Here is a 20,856-nt window from a genome sequence, read left to right on the forward strand (position 1 = left end):
GTGAGAAAATTTGAAGTGAAAGGCTGTTAAGGCGGTAACATTGTAGCCCTATCTTTGTGGGCTACCTCCGTAAGTTGTGGGCTTAACATTGTAGCCCTATTTTTGTTGGATACCTCCGTAAATTGTAGGCCTAATAATGTAGCCCTATCTTTGTCGGCTACCTCCGTGAGGTGAGGGCCTAACATTGTATATAGGCCTATGTAGGCTACTTCCTTAAATTATATCCTAACATCGAATATTCGTATGCTACTCCCATAAGTTGGACTAGAATGTAGGTTACATTATATAGCTCCTAAGTTGTAGCATTGTAAAATTGTAGACTTCTTCCATAAATTGAAGTACGCTGTTAAAATGTGTTAATGTACGTAGGTGACATCATTTCTATAAAATTATAGGCCTATAGTAGGTATGCAGATGAGATTGTTTGTAATTTTTTTTTTAAAATGTTCCTGATGTTACTTCAGAGTTAAAGAAAATTTTGATTTACTACCTAATCCAAACCTCCCGCAGGACGACGGGGATGGCAGTGGGCAGGGTATCAACACGGGACATCGACATGTCCTAACGACAGTCCAGCGCGCATAACGCACGACAAGGCAACCACCCTTGTAGACCATATATTTATATTTATGACGGGTTTACGAAAATGCAAGACCCGCGCACTATAAGCCTATACCCTCACCTTTAATTCAATTTAAACTTTTTAACAAAATATATGAATGTCAAATAAAAGAGGCTAAATGGGATTAATATAAAATAACGTTATTCGATTATTTATATATATATATCATCTGTGCTAATATTAGAAGATATTACGTCATTGTTTCTTGTTTATGTTGTTTTATGCGAAAGCAAAGAATCGGACGGAAATAAAAGTTAGTTAGGTAACCTCAATCAAATGGACAAAGTGAGGTGTATGTTGGTATCGTAAAGCAGATATTTAACAAAGCATACAAAAGTGGGAAAGATCCATATCTCGCTATGCTCGAGTTTAGAAATACTCCGATAAGCGGACTGCTTTATTCGCCATCACAACTGCTGATGAGTAGAAGACTCAGGGACATCATTCCAACTGATCCCAAACTATTGAAACCATCGGTAGCTGAAAATGCAGAGACATTACTCAACGAACGACAGAGGAAAAGCAAAGTGAAATACGATTCAAAAGCAAGGTTACCTAAAGACTACTCTGTCGGGGAGAAGGTGAGAGTTCGTCTAGGACAAACATGGCAGAAAGCAGTCGTCATTAAGAAACATCCATCACCCAGATCTTACATCATAAAGACAAATGATGGGAAAACATACAGACGAAATCAACGGTTTTTAAACAAGAGCTACGAAGAAGACATCTCTGGGTACTATGACACCGACAAAGACAATGAACAGCAAACTGTTAGAACAAACGAAACAGACAATTATAAACCAACATCTAGAGAACTTGCTGTGCCAGTCAAGACAACCAGAAGTGGTCGAGTTGTCAAAATTCCTTGTAAATATAAGTATTAAGAACTTTAAAAGGAAGGATGTGATAATAGCTTCAAAAGGAAGGATGTGCTAATATTAGAAGATATTACGTCATTGTTTGTTGTTTATGTTTTATGCGAAAGCAAAGAATCGGACGGAAATAAAAGTTATCATTATTAATTAGTAACGTCTACAGTAAATTATTATTAATCTGTGACAACAGAACATCATCTATTAAATCAATATTAGCCTATTAATACAAGTTTGAAGCCGGAAAAGTTTGATTTCTATACGAAATTCTACCCAAGAGAATGATCGTATTTATGACAGTCACAATATCTTGGGCTTGTGCCTACATTTACAGCCCCTCTCACATGTTCATACGTATGTAACATGAGAATGACTTTCTGACGGAAAACTTCTGACTATTATGTGGAAAACATTTTTTTTTTTTTGGTCTACGAAGTTACTAGATCTATATAACAGTTTGATAACCACTGCCCTGCGTATTTACCCCGTTTAGATTTAGCTAATTAACAAATTAGCATCGAAGCTCGAGCTAACCTGGACAGCTTCCGTTTGCCGGTGATTGTTTATCGAAACATTGAATGCACCTTGTGCGAGTGTCTGGCTATAGAATATCAACACCAACACATACTGTCACATAGTGACATAACAGGTAAGTTAATTTTTTTTTTTAAATATATAGTGATTTTAGTCTAGACTCCGCTGCTAAAAGCGGAGGAAATTACCCTATATTGGCCTATAATATATATAATATATATTATAATTATATAATTTATATATAGAGTAGTTTATGCTATTCGGACACCTATAGGCCCAAATTTGAAAGTTTGACTTTGACAGCGCATTATTTTACAATGGTTTGACATAGAAAAGAAAATGACGTATCAAAATCTTCTTTAGTTAAAGGAGAATAAGGATGACTACTTATATTTGTTCCCCAAACCTATATTTGTTATTATATTTAAGGTCAAAGAGGCTCTGTGTTTTCATTTAAATCGGACACATTTGACCCACATTATTTGATTCCGGACACCATAATTTATTTCGGACAGTCTCTATATTTAGGCATCAATAAACTCAGATTTTAATTCTATATTAACATTAACTAAATTTTAAGATCCCCAGGCATAGCCCCTCACATGAAATCATTACGATGTTTTCGAACTATGCATAAATACGAACACAAAAAATAAAAATATGAACACACTTATTCTACCAAAATTAGGTCACTGGAATAGTGATTTCTGCACCGACTTTTAGACTTATTTTATGTTTGTTTATTTTATGTGTGTTGAATGTTTGGGGTTTGCATGATTAGATGTGTGTTGAATGTTTGTGTTTTTTTTTGTTTATTAATTTAATAATTTCTAATACAGATGATCTTTTGTAGTATAGTAGGCCCCCATAGGTTACGATAGCCATTCGATCTTGACTAACTGAATCCTCTATATAAATCTAGATCTATCTAGTAGGTCTAGATCTAGGCATTTAACTTCATTCAATGTACCAAGCTCACTCCAAACATTTGCCCATTTATTCTCTAATGAAAAAAAACAACAACAAACGAACAAATATAATATAAGATCATTTTTATTGATGTCCAAAACTGTCTGTCCGAAATAAATTTTGGTAAGAAAATCGTAATTTAATTCGGACACCGTATTAATTTTTTTTTGGTATGGAATTAGAAAACTTGGCTTATGAATCAAATAAATTAGCTCCAAAAACAGAATAAATATTGCCAGGCTCATTAGTATAGACTTAGCCAATCAAAAAATATAGTCTTAACTCTAGGAAGAGGTAAAGTCATCCGGGTAACATAGGAAAAAACAACAACCTGACTAACACATTTGAAATTCGTTTTTCTTACATAAAAAGACAGCTAAATGGAAGGAAATTGGGTTGGAATCATTGGAAAATGGACAAGCACATTATACAGCGTGCTAGTTTTATAATACATATTAAAATAATTATTTAATGACCACAAAAACAGCGAATGTCCGAATTCATGTAATGTCCGAAATAAATAAACTACTATATATAAAATATAAATATAGATCTAAAACTAATATGATTTATTATATAAGAATATACATGATCTAGATCTAAATCTAGATCTAGAATCTAGTCACTAGTGTAGATATAAAAATAAATGAATTTAATTAATTTAATAACCATAACTTAACTTCTTAAGACACTTAGAATACTAATACTTAGATCTATAAGTCAAGTAACAAGTTAAGTAAGCCGGCATTTAAGGCAGTCTAATGACTCTCTAGAAATAGATCTAGATATAGATTAGATCTAGAATTCTAGATCTAGAATTTCTACTAGAGTAGAATCTATGTCTAGTTGAATAGTTCTAAAATTCAAAATCATTGGACACTGCCATTCAAGCAATCATGATTCACTCAATGACTCATTATTGACATCATAAATGATAATTTTTTACATTCAGTGGCATCTTCAAAAACCTTCAAAACCTACACATTTCATTTGTACAATCTAGAGAATCTAGTCATAGTGACAGGTCTGACAGTCATACATGTTAATATTATTATTGACTTAAATTTAAACTCTGCTAACTCTTTGGTTTTCCTGGCTGATTCAGGCAACCCATTCCATTCTCTAATCAATGGCACTATTATAGTCACTAGGCAAGAAAAAGCACTTCTTGTACGAATTAGTTCTAGCATATATATATGGAATTTATATGAAATGTGCCTCTATCTATAGATTTTATATAAAGAGTCTAGATAAGATGTAGATCTATATAGATTTACTTAATTATTCATGCCTTCATGGCGTGAAGGCTTGTGTTCAGGAAAGTGAAGAACCTTTTAAAGTATCATATGGGGTAAAACAAGGTTGTTTCCTAGCACCCACACTGTTCAGCATTATGTTTTCTGCTATGCTGACAGATGCATTCACAAATAGAGATACAAGCGGGATAAATATAACATATATAGATTTGATGGTGGCCTATACAACCTGAAGCGGCTCAAAGCAAAGTAAAAAAAAAAATCTGCAGTAATCAGGGATCTGCTATTTGCTGACAACTGTGCCCTAAATGCCTGCTCTGAAAATTATCTGCAAAAGATCATTAGTAACTATGTATAGCCAATGCTAGTGCATACTATTTCAGAATGTCTAAAATGTTTGGAATAGATGGGTATCTCCACATACACAAAGCTAGGGATTTATTGAGCTGTCCTCCTCCCGACAGTTCTCTATGCCTAAAAAACCTGGACAGTGTGTATATATATACTTTCACATGACCCATCTCAGAAAAATACTGAATGTTAAATGGCAAGAAAAGATACCAGATACTGAAGTCCTTCAAAGAGCGGGCCTGCAAAGCATGCACACAATCCCGATGCAGTCCCAGCTGTGATGAGAAGGCCACATCTGCGCAGTAGACGACTGCAGCATCCCTAAACGACTCCTGTATGGCCAATTAAGGGAAGGAAAGCCCTCACAAGGTGGACAAAGAAAACACTTCAGTGACACCCTCAAAGCTTCTCTGAAAGCATTCAGCTTTGACTCAGACACCAGGGAGACAGAAGCACATAAAACTGGCGCACATATTGCAGGGGGCACTAGAACATCGCTGGGAGAATAATAGTGTCAGAGAAAAAAATCAAAGGCCAATGACACTAGCTTCAGCTGGAATAACCTGCCCATTGTGCAGCCAAACTTTCCGGGCTCACATGTTTGTAAAATGTTTTACGTGTTTTGGGTGTTCCTTCAGAGTTGAAGATTCCAAACCTCCCACAGGATGACTGGGGATGGGAGCGGCAGGGTTTGAACCCTGGACCATCGATAAATCGGAACAACAGTCCAGTGCGGAAACCGCACGACCAGGCAGCCATCCAAGGTCTCACCAGCCACATGTGGAGGCTCAAAACCCCAGTGCAAAGCCCTCAGCCCCCTGGATGACAAAAGACATCATCGAACTTCAATGGATGAACTTAATTATAGATTCTTAGATCAAGACTAGTTTGGATCTGCCATACACTGTTTCTTCACTAATCATAGGTCTAGAATTATATGTATTTAAATTATACTTCCCCCTTCATTTGTCATGGTGTGAAGCTTCTGCCTGGCCATTAGCAATGGTCGGGATGATGTCATCATCCACTGATATTTTTTTTCATGGTTGATTCCTAAAGCCTTTGTTTTACATGTTTCAGATGTTCCTTCAGAGTTGAAATGAATGAAGATAATCTACTTCCTAGGCGAAATCTCTGCAAGATGACGGGGATGGCAGTGAACAGGTATGAATCCTGGACCAATGGCAATCCAGCACACATACCACATGGCCAGGCAGCTTTTTCATGTTTTGGAATAGCTACAAGGCTGCAGAAGTTTGAATTAAGAGTTTTTCTTCTCCTAGGTGGTAGCTAGCCATTGTTAATGAGCCCCTCCTCCCTGAATCTTACTGGTTCAGACCCAGTTACCTGCCTTCGTCCTTGACCTTTTATTGAAAACAGGTTTCCCTTGGCTCAACATCTAAGCCACACTTCTTGGACTAGTTTTCGACATTTTATAGGTATTGGCGTGCTTATTAAATATAATATCCATTACCACTTCTGGCAATGACAACCTTTCTGGACCTATATGTGTCCAGGAAAGAAAGTGGCACTACAATTACTATTTTATAGAAAAAATAAAATAAAAGAAGGTAGGTAGGTAAACAAAAAGTTTACAGCCCACGGATCTTTGATCTAGATCTTTTCTATATTCAAGCATCTATAAAAACTTAATAAGAGGATAGGTCATACTTAAATGGCAGGTTTTCATCTACAGTTTTAATTTATAATTAAATTATTTCTGAACTTGAGTATTCCATATTCTAGTTAGGCATGTCTGAGATTTTATTAGGGGGCACGGTGGTGGAGTGGTTAAGCACTTGGCTTCTGAACCTGGGGTCCTGGATTTGAAGACTGGGATTTTGAATTTCAGGATTTTTAGGGCGTTCTTGAATCCACCCAACTCTAATGGGTACCTGACTTTTATTTGAGAAAGTTATGGCGGTTGGTCGTTGTGCTGGCCACATGACACACTGCTTGTAAACCATTGGCCAAAGAAACAGATGACCTTAACATCATCTGCCTTATAGATAGCAAGGTCTAAAAGGGGAACTTAACTTTTCTAACTCTGAGATTTCAGATATTTAGAAAACTTGTTATTACTTACTTACTTGTATAAGGAAGAAAAACGCACAATCCGAAAAATGGCCAGCTCTTCTACCACCGAAGCAAAAGCCACCTTAACCTGCGCTATCTGTGGACGGTAGTGTCTCTCCAAAATAGGGCTCCACAGCCACATGAGGAAGTGTGCTCTGAGATGAACCATAGTCGTTCTACGACTGAAGGAGGCCAATGATGTATAAATATTTTTGATTATATTTTGATTGAGCTTTAACTGCTGGTTTCTTTCATTACAATATTAGTCTGCACATAGACTGATTGATCTGATTTGTTACCGGTACACTGTTTTTATATTTTAGCTTTAAATGTTGATTTCCTTCATTACAGCATTATCTAGATCTGATTTATGACTGTTTTTTGTGTGTTAGAAATTAGAAAATTAAAAAATAAATAATTTGTTGATCTAATCAATATTTATATTTATAATTTTCAGATCTGAAGCCAGGGTTTTATGGCTCTATAATAAAAACTAAAATGTAACTCTTTGAGCTATTCCAACTTACCTAGATAACAATAAGCTGTCAAATAGTGTACAGGAGACTAACTTTGAAAATAAAGACCTCTGCTTTAACTTAGGTAAGAAAAATAGTAAAGAGTTTGGATTAAATGAATTTCTACATTTAATAATTATTTATTAAGTGAAGTAATTTCAAATCTAAAGTATAATTTGTTGTAATGTGTTTTATTTTTTCAAAGTTTAATTTATATCTTCAGGTCAATCCTTAGCCAAGATAAATAAGCAATATGCTCCTGCAAAAGGATAATAGATTTTTTCAAAAGAAATAGAAACTAATGAAGACTGTTGTGAGGATGGTGCCAAGTTTGAACAATGACCGCCATCATCCTCCCTGTCCTCCAGTTGTGGTCTTAAACTTTATATATCTAAGAAAAACAAACAGAACCAGACTTTTTAAATGCTAAATAACTACCAGGCCTGTACAATTCAGTAGACAATTGTCTACTGAATATTTTAGGGACTTGATGGTAATGTTTTGAATCATTCAGTGTGGAATCAAATGTATCAGTGATATTCAAACTATGATCCATAGGCCATATCCAGCGAGTGACAGGTCTTAACTGGTCACTTGAAATTCTCGCTATGCAGAATGAAGCAGAAAAGACTTAATTCATTGAACACCACAATTTTGTGTGACCTGTGACACACATATTGCACACATGTGGCCCCTAGAGCAAACAAGATTCAGCACCATTGTAATACATACAGTTTGCAAGCCAACATAATTTTTTATTTGGATCTGAGAACATTTATAAGTATCTAACACTATTCAACACTTTCTGACAGCCGAAACTTTGCAAAATACATGGTTACAAGGAGTGTTCCTTAAATGTGTGTATGTTAAAATAAAAAATTGTGCTGTCTCGTGTATTTCAATGAAGTGTGATTTATCAGTATTTTGTAACAAGTACTGAGTCTCTGTGTAACTGGTTTCTAAAACTAACATAAACTATTTTGCTAAAAAAAAATAATTAAATGTACTTTTTTCCTTTAAGATAGGACTTTTTTTTTCCTTTTAGTACAATACTTATAATAATTTTTATCATAATAAATCAATACAATGTGTATATAATTTAGCATTTGTCTGCCTTTAGATGTATAAAAATGAATTTTGTAAAGATTCTTTTTTTTTAAACTAATTAAATAATGATACTTTTGGAGGTATTTGGCACTATAAATATCTTTTCAAATATATGATATATGCTTTTTAGAAAAGCATGTATAGACTCTTTGCAAGTCAGTGTGGATTTCGAGCTGGGAGAGACACATCTGACATGATATTTGTCTAGCATCAAATGCAGGAAAAATGCAGGTAGCTGATTTGTATGCCAACTTTATCGATCTCAGCAGTGAGATATAGTGAGTCACAATGGCTGGTGGTGATTTCTATCTCAGCTCGGATGCCCTTCAAGATTCTTTGCTATTCTGAAGCTACTGCATGTGGGTCGAAAGGTTAAATCAGTTTTAATAGGGACCTGTCAGCTTATTTCTCTGTAGAGAATGGTGTGATGCAAGGTTGTGTGTGTTGATAATATTACCACATTCTGTAGCTTTAGACAGTAAAGGAATCCATCCTATACCTAAATTAGGCAACTATCCTTCAATGATGCTTTGCTGGAGTAAAACATGGCCAGTTATCCAGCCAGAGCTGGAAATGAGCTCCTGCGCAAACTTAGTACTCTTAGTGCTATTGATGACTAAGATACATTGTAGTATATAAACTATGGTAAATTTATTTTTTTATATTAGTCACCAAGAATTTTAGACCCTGGATATTTTAAAAATACATTTTTTTTTCAGACTTATCTACATACAAAGAAATCCCAGATGAATAGAATCACTATTTCACTTTTCTTACCATGTTTTATTGTGCTTTAAATGAAGACTGCTTAACATACATGCAAGTTCTCAACTATGCATTCTAGATAAGACTTCAAAGTACTTTAAAACATTTATTTACCAGGGGAATATGTCATTAAGTCTCCAAGATTAAGTGTCTTAAGTGTCACTACACTATTCCTGGCTAGCCTATGTTTGTTATAACATGTTATAACAGTTTCATTCTAGCTACACTTTTGGTTTGGGGATTTCTATTCACAAAATTATTTCTTTATTCTTCTAAATATGTATCCTAACTGTATATTCTACTAAATATGTATCCTAACTGTATATAACATTTTTTAGTTTTTCAGATATCCCTTAGCGGAAATGCCAAAAGTAAGCTATCTCTCCAATGTTCACTGGACCTGACAGACAATCAAGGATTGAAATCACTGAATCCAAATTTAGTTGCATCCAAAGTGAGCGAAAGTATGAAAAATGTTATGGTGAGTACACTTTGGTTGACATTTTAGCCTAGGTTTTGGTTAATGAATAACATCTTTATAGGTACATGTAATACTGTTTGATTGTCAAAAGAGCTTAGCTGAAGGCTCTTCAAGCTCTAGGCTTGTAAGCCTGCTTGAACAACCATTCTGTCTGGAAGAGATCCAAGTCAATGCCTATGTAAAGCATTGCTATTTCCAATTTATCTGGCACTCAGGGCACATGGACTAGAATGCATGGCCAAAGGCCGAGTACGCCGGAAACCTCCGCCATTTTCCTATGTTGTGCCAAGCTAACCGTGCAGGACTCGCCATTAGTGTAACGGTCCTTTGAGGAGCAGCGCATGGATTATTGACAGGGACGTGTGAGCTCTCTTTCTACTCCACTCAGTGCAATGGGAAAGCTCTTGCATTCCCTTGAATGCTCCCACAGGAGGTTTGTTTTGCTATTCATTTAGCCTGATCACTTCCTCAAATGATCGTTTCCACTCAAGTACCACGTTGAGGCAGAATAGCATACTCAGGAGATGTAATATCAGAAATTAATGTAGTCCCATCCTGAAAATCTTAAGAGCAACATAGTATAGAAAAAAGTATAGACATTTTTTGTAACATTGAGAATTTTCTTGCAGAATTAATCTTAAGTGTCTTCTTTGCTATTTCACTGTGGACTATTTTTTTTTATTGGTTACTGCCACTGACTAGTGGCCAATTAGAATCACTACTTTCCTCTTGCTATCAACACAATCTACTTTTTAGATTCAGCTCCTCTTTAATTCTTGTGTTTTATTATGTTAAGAGGTTTTATTTCCACCTCCGCTTATCTGATTTACTCTTAACACCTCTATTCATCCTATCCCCTTTGGGTTGGAACTCAAAATCAGTGAAACTAGCTTTTAAAATAAAACATCACTGGTTCATTACATCAATGGATTCAGGATTTCCTGAAAGGGAGAGAACAAACTGTAATATTAAAATGGCTCTAAACCAACATTAACAGTCAACTCATCCCTATAAACATGCCCATTACGGCCCAGTATCAGTTTTAGTTAGGGTTATCCCCCTTTGCCCTAATTGCAGCCCTAAATAGCCCAAATCGCGCCCTAATGGGCGCGCATACCGTTTGCACATTGGCGTCATTAGGTTCCCATAAGGGACCAATACGGGCTACCCTAATCGTGCCAATATCGGCCCAGAATGGGTAAACCCACTTCCGGATTCATTGGGGATTTCCAGAATCGCGCCCTAATCAAGCCCATACTAGCCCCAATGGTTTAGTAACTGAGATTTTCATTGGGGTTTAATTAGGGATAACCCTTATTGTGCCATTATCGGTCCAATGCTGGCCCTAATGGTTTAGTAATTGAAATATTAATTAGGGTTCAATTAGGGATAACCCTTATTGTGCCATTATTGGTCCGATGCTGGCCCTAATGGTTTAGTAACTGAAATATTTATTAGGGCTCAATTAGGTATTATCATGCAAATACTGTCTCAGATGGTTCAGTCATTAAATTTTATTATGGCTTAATTAGGAATAATCTTTAATGTTTTTCAATACTGTAGTTTAAAACAAATTCATTAGTGATTTTTTGTTTATAATGCCCTTTTTGTTCAAATGCAGCTCAATGGTTTAGTATGAGATTTTTAACCTTTTACATAGGTCTACTTTCACACTGATGATTTAGATCTAGCAATAGAATTATTTGACATAATTGTTTGGAAATTATAATAATTGAATCAGTGCATGATTTCTATATACATCTAGCTATAATGTCAACATATTTATAAAGTAATGGACAAGTTAAATTACATTTTTGGGTTTGAACACTATCAAACAATACAATTTTTGGTAACATACTATATAAGACTTGCATGCTCTGATCATTTATTCTTAAATCAAACTTACACAATTAACTTTTTTTTATTTTTTATTCATGGAATAATTAACCAACACAAAAGACAAATATAACAGCACAAACAAGATATCAAGACAGCATTTTCATTCAATTCTTAGCATTCTTTACAAGCTGACTTCAAGACTGGTGGCAATAATTCATATTTTGACTTCCATGCAGCAGCTGGAACAAACAAACAAACAAATAAATATTATAGTCATGTAATAAAACTACCTTCAAGCTGTATTAATAATAAAAAGAATCTAACAATTAAACATCAGAAGACCTTACATTTATCTATGTGGACATACTATTTAACGGTTATATTTCCAGCCCTTGATGATAAACGGTGCTCAAAAATTAGGTTGCTTCTAAAGCCTATTAAGCAACACAAAAATTAATGGTATTTCAAAATTTAGAGTTCAATCTTCTCCTTAAATTAAATGTTATGAATTGGTGTCAGCAAAGGTGGCACTGGTATTTGACTATGCTTAAAGTGCAATGGCAGACTAGATCGAGCTAGGCTTCAATTCATTCAATATTATATTTTGTCTAATTTATTTATATTAACTTTATCACAGGCTCTTACTAATACAACTATATTCTGTTGTAATTAGAGTTCTATGGTAATTTTAAAAATAAGTTGGCTGAAAAGTTATTCTAGAATTAAAATAGACAATTATCACAGTGAAACTTAAAAAAAACATTTAAAAAAAACCCACAACCAGCATATTTCAAAATTAGGATAGCATTTCTTTATTTACATTTAATAAATTCCATCCCATTAACAATTTACTTTCAGATTGCTGATCAGTAATCTAAAAGCAAAATTTAATTCTTACCTTCTTGAGCAGGCTTGCTTATGAAAAGATGATGAACAGCATCTGTACTGCATGCATAGGTTATTATTAACCTAAAAGATTAATGTCAACTTCCCCTAAAGAAAATGTGGCGATCTGTTAAAAAAAACAAAAAAATAAAAACATAAAAAATGTTTAAAGAATGCAAAAAAAAATAAAATATTACAATAGAGGCAAAACACAAAATGTTTAAGGTAAGGTATACAAGAAGGATTGTTGCTATATAATGACATTAGGTCAAAAACAATTCTATGTAAGCCCTATTTTCATTGTATAAATGTTCATTATAATTTTTTATGCAAATTAATAATGAACTTAAATCTCAGTGAAATTACAAAAAGCTGAAGATATTGCTCTCGAACATTGTTTCACAAGATTAACATTTATTTTACATTTTCTTTATTTAATCGATTTGATCTCATTAAAATTTTCATTTGGTTTGGGGGGATGGGGGGGGGGGGTGTCACTGATCAGTAATCTTAAAGAAAAATTTATTCTTCGTACCTTTTTGAGCAGGCTTCCTCATGAAAAGATATTGAACAGCATCTGTAGTGCATACATAGACAATTCTTATTGTCAGCTGCCCTTAAAGAAAACTGGCATTCTAAAAAAAAAAAAAAAAAAAAAAAAATTACAATAAAGACAAATCCTGAAATGTTTATGGTATGGTGTATAAGAAAAACTGTTGCTATAGCCTAATGATGAGACTCTGTATTTTTTCTTTAACAGTATCCACACAATGAAATTTTAAAAAGCCTAAGCCTTAGCTAAGCCTATAGAATGAATCCTAGATCAAATTGTAGAAAAATGTATAATATAATAATTAGTATTAAGACCTCTAGATATTCTAGCTAGATCTAAATATAATCTAGATCTATGTCTAGTTTATAGATCTAGAATTTCTAGATCTGTATAGATCTATTTAATTCTATTACATAGAGCCTAGAGTCTTTAAAATTTACAAAAAATAAAATCTAACATATATTGAGTATTGGTGAATAAAGATGTAACGCTACCTGGACCTGGTTATGTGGTATGCACGATGGACTGTTTGGTCGCCTCGTTGGTCTCTGCATGGTCGTCTGGTTCATACCCTGCAACTGCCATCACTTCCCTAAGCTCCTTTGAGGTTTAGACTACCGAGTAGATATCTTCAATTCTGAAGGAACATTTAAAAAAAAAAAAAAACAATGTCAATATAGGGCTATAGTCTATAGCAGCTATTGGGTTAGCCATTAGTGGCGTTAGTCTATTATATATAGGCCCCTAATATAGATATACTATATATATACATATTTTTCTAGACATATCTCAATATCTGATTTTAAAACCAATATAAACGTTTGATTTTATTTAGTTGTATAAATTTAAACATTCTAAACTCTAGACTAGATTTTCAAGATCTGGAGTGTAGGCCTAATATTGTACATTAGTCTCTACAAAGTAAATATCTATATTATAAGATTATAAGTCTATACTATAGGTATATGACTATAACTAGTAACTAGATCTAAAATTATTTAATCTAAATGACCTATCGCCTATAGTATGAAAAAATTAAAGATTAGTCTGTATTAACAATATATTAATTAAATATTATTCTATATCTACTAAATTTTCTAATAACAACTAGATTTTAGAATCTAGACTATTCTAGACTATCTTTTATTAGATCTAGATCTAAGTTTACTAAGTCTTAGTATATCTTATAAGTCTAGGTCAATTTTTTCTAACCTCAAAATATTTGAATTAGAATAGAACTAAAATCTATATATGAGTATGAGTACAATAATTATTATATTAATATACCAAAGTGTCCAAAGTCCTAAGTATTAGTTTACAGTTACGTGACTAGATAGGCATATAGACTAGATCTAATATTCTGCCCTAAAAGTTAAAAGGTAGTAGATTTAGATTTAAGATCTAGTAAGTCCTTAACTAAATCTAATTCTATGCTGCAGATGCATTAGCCATTTCATGGTAGATTCTAGAATCTAGATCTAGAATCTATTCTAAATAGTAAATCAGTAAATTTTATCTAGTCATAACGCATGAATGTTAATCACTTAAGTTAAGTCTAAGTCGTCTAGATCTAGATTTAATAGGTCTCAAGTCTAGATATAATATATATATTAATAATATTATATCGTACTAGATCTAGTAGCCTATTACTACTATTAGATATTATAATAAAACTAGTCTAGAGAGATCTATAGAATCTCTAGATCTAGAATAATCTAGATCATCTAGGACTAGATTCTTAGCATTCTAGATTATCTAGATATATCTATAAATCTATTCTAAGTCTAGACCTAATCAACTATCTAGATTAGATCTGTTAGTAGTGTTAGAGTACTTAGAGATTCGTCATCTGATGATGATCTGTACTTGTGATAGGCTAAAGACTTTAACTTATAAGTTACGACCATTCCAATTGAATTTCCATGGCTGCTGCCATGAGTTGAAGAACATATGCATTGATATCAAGAAGTACAGCTCATATAATTATTTATAATAGATCTATTATATTAATGAAAGTCTAGATTGACTAGACCTAGACTAGAGTGACTATAGCTCTATAACTTGTAGTATAACTAATAACTTAACAGATTTAGATCTAGATCTAGCTAGCTCTAATTTGATCCACGTGTGTACGCTCTAGAGTGAAGACTGAATAATCCAGTTTGTGCCGAATATCGCGAGCTTAAAAGAAATAAATGCTTCTTTTTCATTGGTCGAAAAAAATGTTAAAATGTATAAAACTTTTTTTTAAAATCTAAATCTAAAAAAACAACAACAAAAAAAACAAATATGTTCTCCTTTAACTTTAGATTCTATGTGTGATTAAATATTACTAGATATAGATATATTTTTTTAGTGTGCACATTAAAAAATCAGACACACACACACACACACTATTTGATTACGGAAAGTCTGCATTGGGCCCATACGGGTAAAACTTCACTATTCCAGTTAGGGATTTCCCCAATAGAACCCTAATTAATTTTTTTTTTAAATCTTAATATTACTTACAAAAAGGATTCAAAGCAACATTTAGCTTTAAGACGATTAATACTACATTTTAAAACATCATAATATTGTTTTTTATGTTATAATAAAGATTTCATCATGTTGGTTCTGGCGTGATTGGGGAAATCCCACACCGGCACGAAAGCGGAAAGACGTTAACGGCCCAATAACTAAAATCCCACACCGATCCGTTAACGTTTTTATAGGGGCGATTGTAAGTAGGTCAATCTACCCAATGAAACCTTATTACCCCACACCGCGCCAGAATGGTTTCGATGGGGCTTTGTTTATAGGGATGTGTACATCAAGGAACAGTCTTAGTATAATTTACATAAATGAATTACCAATTTGCATTAGTTGCATTTGTCAGATTATTTGCACATGAATTATAGAGATGGAAATCAAATTGGAGCATGTCTTTCCACCCAGAAAAATGTCAGTTATTAAGAGTAATAAAAAATTTAAAACAAATAAATACCACATATCTTCATCTAGGTAAATCAGTTACATGGACTAAAAACTCCAAATACCTAGGTGTTATAGTAAATGAAAAATTATCATGGAACCTCATATAGATGAAATTTTTAAAAAATCAAACAAAACAATAGGTTTTTATTAAAATATATTTTTTTTTACAAATCCAATAAAGACAAACTAAAATGTTATTTATCCTTGATTAGGGTTAAAAGAATATGCATCCTCTGTTTGGGACCCCTCAACTTAAGAAAAAAACATTTAGAAACAAGAAGAGACACAAAATAGTGCAGTGAGATTCATAACAAATCAATATTCACATTTAGTCAGAATAACACCATTAGTAGAATTATTAAATTTAGAGACCCTTCAGGATAGAAGACCAAAGTAGCAATTATACATAAAACACTGAACCAAAATCTTCATATAAAAAAAAAAAAAAAAGCAAACTTATATAACACTAAGAAAGACAAAGAGATAAGCACAATTCTGATTCTATTTGCTAGGATGAATTCAATAAGTGCTCATTCTTCAGCCAGGAAAACATTAATATGATTTTATGCACATATTAATGTATTAATTAGACATCTATAAAAAAAAAGTTTTCATTGCAGTATCAAGAAAGACCTTCAGTTAAGACCAAGGAAGTGATTACAGTTAACACAAGTCTGGACCTGGACACATTCTCAAAGCTCTTACCTTTCTTGCGATGTTACTTTGTGAATTCTCCAGTGAATGAAGAAAACAAACTAAATGTGGAGGACCAAGGTATTTTTGTGTCTTTATGTGAATATCTTATTACTCATATAGTTTAGTTTTGTACATTTACTTGAGGTTTTGTGTGTGTGATTATATACATATATATAGTATTCTCTGTAAAGAGTATGGCTTAACAATTAGTATGAAGAAAAAAAACGTTATGGGACCACCTGCTACAACATCACCTTCCATCCTCATAGACGATAACAAACTGGATGCTGTTAATGAATTCTGCTATCTTGGATCCACAATTTAGGATGACCTGTCTCTAGAAGAGGAGAAATGGTTACAGAAGACTGCCTCAACATTCACTAGACTCAAGTCAAGAGTTTGGGAAAACTAGAAGCTCACTACAGCACTACGCAAAGCAAGAGAAAAAACTAAACTCATTCCATTTGTGCTCTCTCCGAAGAATCTTGAAAATCACATGGAAAGAAAGAGATCCTTCTTGCACGAACAGGTATCTTTACAGTCCTCAGACAACACCACCTGCGCTGGCTTGGACATTTTCGCCAGATGGAAGACAATCGCATCCTGAAAATTATTCTCTGTGGGCCACTTGAGTTTTAAAACTGGTCGCTCTGACCTCCTTTACATGGATGTAACAAAATGGGATCTAAAATCAGCAAACATAGATACTGACCATTGACATTGCCTTAGCCTTCACTAGGGACAGCAAAAAAACATGGGCCTCAGCTCTGGAAGAAAAGCATGCCATGTGAAAAATGGCCAGCTCCTCTACCACCTAATTGAAAGTCATCTTAACCTGCAATATTTGTGGACGGGAATGTCTCTCCAAAATAGGGCTCCACAGCTACATGAAAAAGTGTTTGAGATGAACCATAGTCACTCTACAACTGAAGGGGGCCAACTGGAAGTATTCTCTAAAACAGACATAAGTTAGCTTTTTATAAAATACATTCCTTGGCTGGCTTTTTATAAAAAGTTTAAAACAACAACACATGAGCGTATGGGTTGGCTGAGATATTAATCACACCAATAAGTTTTTATTTATGGTAAAAAAAAATAGACTTAAGAATACAGTTACACTTAAAAATAGATATACAGTTATACAAATTTCACCCTTGTTTTTTATTGAAAAGTAAAAACATTTGTTAATATATTAGTACAACAAGGGAAATACTTTAATTCACTTTTAGCTGAAATAAAAAATTGAATACTTGTGTGTGATGCTCTTGAAATAGTACAGGTCAACACATATACATGTAAAGTATCAAGTCTCATTGATCACATTATTTACAAGCATTGAAAACGTCCAAAACAAACTCACACTAAAACCTCCACTTGCCTCTCTGCTCTACCTCTGAATCTTCTCCTGTCCAAGCCACATACTACAAACATTCACAGGTTGGCCCTTTATACAGAAACATGGATTACCTTAGTCTACAGCATCAAACGCAAAGATATTTAGAAAGAAAAGAAATCAAACATCTTTTTTTATGATTTTTGAATTGGTGACTTGGCTTGACCATGGAAGTGTGGCGGCTGAGTGATAGAGTGCTTGGCTTCTGAACCGCAGGTCCTGTAGCTTAAATGCTGGTGAAGACTTTGATTTTTAATTTCTGGATCTTCGGGGCGCCTCTGTGTCCACCCAGACCTAGTATTAGTAAATTTGAACTCTCAACCTTAAACCGTACATGAGGATATTAACTCATGGATACTATCAGAAAAATATTGCACAAGTCAGCCTCTGAGATCCTAGGGACAAAGCAAAGGAAACTTAAGCCATGGGTTACACAAACATCCTTGATTTATGTAATGGAAGTAGAGAACTAAAAACAAGAAAAAAAAGTGAATCCCTTTCTGGCAGCAGAATGCAGTTCAACCAACAAAGAAATATGCATGAAAATTAAGTCAACAAAAGAAAAATTAATCTTTGACCAGCGAAGTATAAGCGATAGTTGCTTAAAAGCTGGCAATAGCAAAAAAGCATTTGAAACATTAGAACCTTTAACAAACTGGAACCTTATATTCTTTTTCTCTAAATTATAAAAACAGTAGCAAACTATTGAAAAGATATTTGCACCAATAGTGTTATTTTGGAATACATTTTTTATAGTTAAAAAAATTGATTAAGAAACATGCAATTTCTTTATTTATAGCCTCAAAAACTACTAGATTTATCAAGACTACAAATCCAATTTATTCAACTAATGCTGATGGTATGTTTTACTTTTTATCTACAAAGTCTTTGTAGTAAGCTAGAAAAATGAAAGCCATAATGTTTCAACTTTGTAATGATGCAAACTTATAAAAAAAAATAATTAATTAATATTTCATTTAAAATAACACACAATTATTTAATTTCTTTGTTCATAGCCTCAAACACAACCAGACTTAACCAGACCACTGACCCAACCTATTCAACTAATGCTGATGGTATGTTTTACTTTTTATCTACAAAATCTATGTAGTAAACCAGAAAAATAAAATGTGCAATGTTTAATCTGGCTGCCTGGTCGTGCAGTTTGTTCGCTGGACTGTCGTTCGGATTTATCGATGGTCGAGGGTTCAAATCCTGCCCGCTCCCATCCCCCGTCGTCCTGCGGGAGGTTTGGACTAGGAAGTAAACTATCTTCAACTCTGAAGGAACATCCGAAACATGTAAAACATTTTACAACAAACATCTAATGTTCTAATTTTCACAGTGATCTTTTTATTTTTAAGCCTTACCTTATATTCTTAGACCCCGGAAATTCTAGTACACATTCATGCTTCATAATGAATCATGGACAAGGTGATAGCAAATTCATTGTAATATTTCATGTGGTGACTTTCATGTGTGATGCAAATGTATCACACTATATGTAAAAGTGTATTAACAATGAATCACTATATAAAATGCTCTTAAAACAATGGGTGTACCTTTCACAGCATTCTTCACAGAAGTAGTAAGGATGATACGGACTCAGATTCCTTTTTTAGATAGTAACATGATAATAAAAATAACAAACATGAGCCACCTCTAGTTCCAATACAAGCCTAAAGTTCAGTCCCTTTAGAGAGGCAAAAGGCAATATCCTTGCAATACTATTGTACAAAACTATGGCATCAAAACTGCTGCAAGATTGTAGTAACAGTTTGCATACTCACATTAAACAAGGGTAAGCCAACAGTACTGCAAGATAGCATTATAGAGCCGCTAAACCAACAGTACTGCAAGATAGCATTATAGAGCCACAAAACCAACAGTACTGCAAGATAGCATTATATATATAGCTCTTTCTGTCTCAGAAGACAATGGATGTGCCCAGATGAGTCACTGGCTTTAGTTATGTCTTGAGATGGTTCATGCATGTATATACATCTGTCCTAGGGCTAGCTGACAGGGCAGATTTCTTTTTCTTTCTGTTGGCTGACGCAGCTTAGTTTCTTTTGCATTCGGCAAAGTTTGTACCAGCATGTACAATCTGTCTCCATGCTGTCCGGTCTTGGGCTATCTCCTCCTACACACTTTGGTCGATGCCCGTGGCTCTCGTGTCTTGCTTGCAGACATCTCTGTAGGTTAGTATTGGGCGGCCCTTGGGTCTGGCTCCCTCTGCAAGCTCAGGGTGTAACATGTCTTTAGGAATTCTTCCATCTGACATGCGAGTGATATGACCGAGCCAGCATAGTCTTCTCTGTTTAAGGAGAGCGTAGATGCTATGCATGTTGGCCTGTGTCAAAACTTCCTGGTTGGTGACATGATCCCTGCAGAAGATGCACATTATGCGTCGCAGGCGGCGTTGGTGGAAGCTATTTAATCTGTGTTCCTGAGGCATGTAAGTTGCCCAGCTCTCACTGCCATAGAGAAGTGTGCTCAGAATGCAGGCATTGTAGACAAGGATTTTTGTTACCGTGGTCAATTTTCCCACACATGCTTGGAGAGTTTTTCCATTGCTGCAGAAGCCTTTCCTATTCTTTTTGTCAGCTCTGTGTCTAAATCTAGGTTGCTGGCTATTGTTGTTCCCAAATATGTGAATTCCTGCGCCACCGTAAGTGTGTGATTTCCAATATGTATCACAGATAGCATTATAGAGCCACAATACCAACAGAACTGTAAGAAAGCATTATAGAGCCACAAAACCAACATTCATCATAGTGAAAATAAGGGTCTATAACAAAAAGCAATACAGCAGCAAAAGTGTGTAAGGTAGCATTATAGAGCCGTCAAACCAACATTCATCATAGTGAGAACAAGGGTCTATAACTAAAAGCAATACAGCAGCAAAATTGTGTTTTAGGAGTCAGCACACAAAAAGACTTGGTGCCAGAATAATATAAGTACAC

General features: G+C 34.3%; 2 long non-coding RNA genes across 4 annotated transcripts; one reads left to right on the forward strand and one right to left on the reverse strand.

Moving 5' to 3' along the window:
• Positions 1–873: 873 nt before the first annotated feature.
• LOC129926767 (uncharacterized) lies at positions 874–9,542 on the forward strand. Of its 3 annotated transcripts, XR_008778504.1 has the most exons (5): positions 874–2,143; positions 5,685–5,768; positions 7,138–7,280; positions 7,419–8,052; positions 9,406–9,530. It is a non-coding gene; the product is annotated as an uncharacterized LOC129926767 (long non-coding RNA). The 3 variants fall into 3 exon arrangements; XR_008778502.1 differs by lacking the exon at positions 9,406–9,530 and having other exon boundaries at positions 880–2,143; positions 7,419–8,957; XR_008778503.1 differs by lacking the exon at positions 7,419–8,052 and having other exon boundaries at positions 881–2,143; positions 9,406–9,542.
• Positions 9,543–11,458: 1,916 nt separating this feature from the next.
• On the reverse strand, positions 11,459–13,463 carry LOC129926764 (uncharacterized). The gene is made up of 4 exons (XR_008778495.1): positions 13,320–13,463; positions 12,808–12,907; positions 12,286–12,399; positions 11,459–11,626 (listed from the first exon to the last, which is right to left on the reverse strand). It is a non-coding gene; the product is annotated as an uncharacterized LOC129926764 (long non-coding RNA).
• Between the last annotated feature and the right edge of the window lie 7,393 nt (positions 13,464–20,856).

The sequence above is a fragment of the Biomphalaria glabrata genome, chromosome 6, assembly GCF_947242115.1.
Source record: "Biomphalaria glabrata chromosome 6, xgBioGlab47.1, whole genome shotgun sequence".
Classification (NCBI taxonomy): domain Eukaryota; kingdom Metazoa; phylum Mollusca; class Gastropoda; family Planorbidae; genus Biomphalaria; species Biomphalaria glabrata.